The sequence below is a fragment of the Carlito syrichta genome, unplaced genomic scaffold, assembly GCF_000164805.1.
Source record: "Carlito syrichta isolate Samal-C Ts95f unplaced genomic scaffold, Tarsius_syrichta-2.0.1 Scaffold309768, whole genome shotgun sequence".
NCBI lineage: Eukaryota > Metazoa > Chordata > Mammalia > Primates > Tarsiidae > Carlito > Carlito syrichta.
In genome coordinates, this window is record NW_007253864.1 from 834333 (window position 1) to 837885 (window position 3553).

General features: G+C 42.1%; 1 protein-coding gene across 1 annotated transcript in view; it reads right to left on the reverse strand.

Annotated features, from left to right (window-relative positions):
* CHD9 (chromodomain helicase DNA binding protein 9) overlaps positions 1–3553 on the reverse strand; it is a 286505-nt gene that overhangs the window by 168354 nt on the left and 114598 nt on the right. The gene's annotated exons all lie outside the window — the stretch shown is intronic.

Sequence of the window (3553 nt, forward strand, 5' to 3'; positions counted from 1 at the left end):
CATTCCAGTCTGGGCAACAGAGCGAGACTCTGAAAAAAAAAAAAAAAAAACCAACAAAAAAAAATCAAATATTCTCGACAAGAAAAAATTTTTCTGCAGGAGATATTACTATATGTATTTACAAGTAATAATGTACATTACTGTATTTTGAAATTCATACATTATGATGAAAGAAAATAAAGCAAACCTAAGAATATTATGTCACACTCTCTCCCATACCATAAAATGACCATCACTTGCTAGCACCTCTAGCCAATGTATAATATATAATATATAGTATTACACTCCAAAGTTACATCTTGTTATCTTTCACTCTAGGCCCCTGGGGCAGATAAATATGTTACTTCACAGGGTATATATGAAAATGCACGAAGAACAACAATAGTATGAGGTAATAAGCTAGCCCAGGTAGCCATCTGGTCAGATGACAGGATATATTGAGAGATATCCACACATAATGCTGCTCATGGTTCTCCTGTTCATCTACCATGGAAGATCAGTCAACTATCTTAGACATCATGAAACAAAACCAAGCACCTTCCTGTAACACTTGCATTCATTTCTATGTCCCTGATTTCATACTTTTAAATCATTTGTAACATACATGTTGCTTATTACGTTCACTGTGCAAATCAATGTATCCTGAGAATCAAGTTGAGAAGAAAACAAACAGTAGCTTCAGCTAAGCAATAAATTTGTCTTGATAGTCTCCAGAGAAAAAACATTATATTTATGTATACAGACATTCCTGACATGGTTCAACTTTGATTTTGACTTTACAATAGTGTGAAAGTGATATGCTTTCAATAGAGATGTACTTCAAGTACCAATAACAATTATTTGTTTTTTCACTTTCAGTATTCAGGAAGTTTCATAGATTCCGCATACTGTGTTATAAAATAGGTTTGTGCCAGGTAATTTTTACCAATTGTAGGTTAAGTGTATTCTGAGCACATTTTTAAGGTAGGCTAGGCTAAGCTGTTTGACAGCTTAGGTATATTAAATGCATTTTCTTTTTTTTTTTTTTTTTTTTTTTTAAAGATGTGGGGTATAATTCAGAGTTAGGTATACAAATGTTCATTATGCAGCTACCCTTGTTGATGAGGTGTGCCCCGCCCTCTCCTGACAGCTTACCTCAACTGACAAGCCTATTCCTCCTCTCCTGGCAGTTTCCCACAACTACCAATCACTTTCTTATAGTATTAAATGCATTTTCAACTTCCAACATTTTCAGCTTGTGATGAATTCATCAGGTCATAAGCCCATCGTAAACCGAGAAGCATTTGTATATCTGCATACACACACACACATTTGTGTATAGAAAGGATCTAGTAGGTTACTTGCTAATATAAAATGGCTGGCCATTATTTCCAGCCTTGTAGCATTAAAAATAGTTTTAAAAAAATAATTTGCGCCGGGCTCGGTGGCTCAGCCTGTAATCCCACACCTTTGGGAGGCTGAGGTGAGTGGATTGCCTGAGCCCGCGGGTTCGAGACCCACCTGGGCAACAAGACTTCATCTCTACAATAAATCAAAAAATCAGCCGGGCATGGTAGTGCGTGCCTGTAATTCCGCCTACTCAGAAGGCTGAGGCAGAAGAATCGCTGGAGCCCAGCAGGCAAGGCTGCAGTGGCCGGGAGCGGCCACTGCACTCCAGTCTGGGCGACAGAGTGAGACTCCAACTCAAAAATAAATAAATAAATAAATAAATAAATAATAATTTGCGATTCTGTCCTTACTGTCTTGCATAAAGGACCACAAATGGAGGCTCTTGCTTCTTACATATTAGTTTATTCAAAAATTAATGAAATCCAGCCAGCCTCAGTGGCTCAGCCTGTAATCCTGTGCTTTGGGAAGCTGAGGTGAGTGGATTGCCTGAGCCCGCGGGTTCGAGACCCACCTGGGCAACAAGACTTCATCTCTACAATAAATCAAAAAATCAGCCGGGCATGGTAGTGCGTGCCTGTAATTCCGCCTACTCAGAAGGCTGAGGCAGAAGAATCGCTGGAGCCCAGCAGGCAAGGCTGCAGTGGCCGGGAGCGGCCACTGCACTCCAGTCTGGGCGACAGAGTGAGACTCCAACTCAAAAATAAATAAATAAATAAATAAATAAATAATAATTTGCGATTCTGTCCTTACTGTCTTGCATAAAGGACCACAAATGGAGGCTCTTGCTTCTTACATATTAGTTTATTCAAAAATTAATGAAATCCAGCCAGCCTCAGTGGCTCAGCCTGTAATCCTGTGCTTTGGGAAGCTGAGGTGAGTGGATTGCCTGAGCCCGCGGGTTCGAGACCCACCTGGGCAACAAGACTTCATCTCTACAATAAATCAAAAAATCAGCCGGGCATGGTAGTGCGTGCCTGTAATTCCGCCTACTCAGAAGGCTGAGGCAGAAGAATCGCTGGAGCCCAGCAGGCAAGGCTGCAGTGGCCGGGAGCGGCCACTGCACTCCAGTCTGGGCGACAGAGTGAGACTCCAACTCAAAAATAAATAAATAAATAAATAAATAAATAATAATTTGCGATTCTGTCCTTACTGTCTTGCATAAAGGACCACAAATGGAGGCTCTTGCTTCTTACATATTAGTTTATTCAAAAATTAATGAAATCCAGCCAGCCTCAGTGGCTCAGCCTGTAATCCTGTGCTTTGGGAAGCTGAGGTGAGTGGATTGCCTGAGCCCGCGGGTTCGAGACCCACCTGGGCAACAAGACTTCATCTCTACAATAAATCAAAAAATCAGCCGGGCATGGTAGTGCGTGCCTGTAATTCCGCCTACTCAGAAGGCTGAGGCAGAAGAATCGCTGGAGCCCAGCAGGCAAGGCTGCAGTGGCCGGGAGCGGCCACTGCACTCCAGTCTGGGCGACAGAGTGAGACTCCAACTCAAAAATAAATAAATAAATAAATAAATAAATAATAATTTGCGATTCTGTCCTTACTGTCTTGCATAAAGGACCACAAATGGAGGCTCTTGCTTCTTACATATTAGTTTATTCAAAAATTAATGAAATCCAGCCAGCCTCAGTGGCTCAGCCTGTAATCCTGTGCTTTGGGAAGCTGAGGTGAGTGGATCACCTAAGCCTGCAGGTTCAAGACCCGCCTGGGAAACTTGGCAAGACCTCATCTCTACAATAAATCAAAAAATTAGTTGGGCGTGTTAGTGCGCGGCTGTAGCTCCAGCTACTTGGAAGGCTGAGGCGGAAGGATGGCCGGAGCCCAGCAGGTCTAGGCTGCAGTGGCTGTGAGCGGCCACTGCAGTCTAGCCTGGGTGAGAGTGAGACTCCAACTTGGCAAGACCTCATCTCTACAAAAATTTAAAAATTAGTCAGGCATGGTAGTGCATGCCCCAAAAAAAAAAAAAAATTAATGAAATCCTAAGACAATTTTTCAAACTTCTATTTTTAGAGATCTATACTAGCAAATACAAATTTCATTTTTTTCTTTTTTTTGAGTTGGAGTCTCATTCTGTCACCCAAGCTGGAGGGCAGTGGTATGCTCCCAGCCACCGCAGCCTCGACCTGCCATACTCAGGTGATCCTTCTGCCTCAGCCTT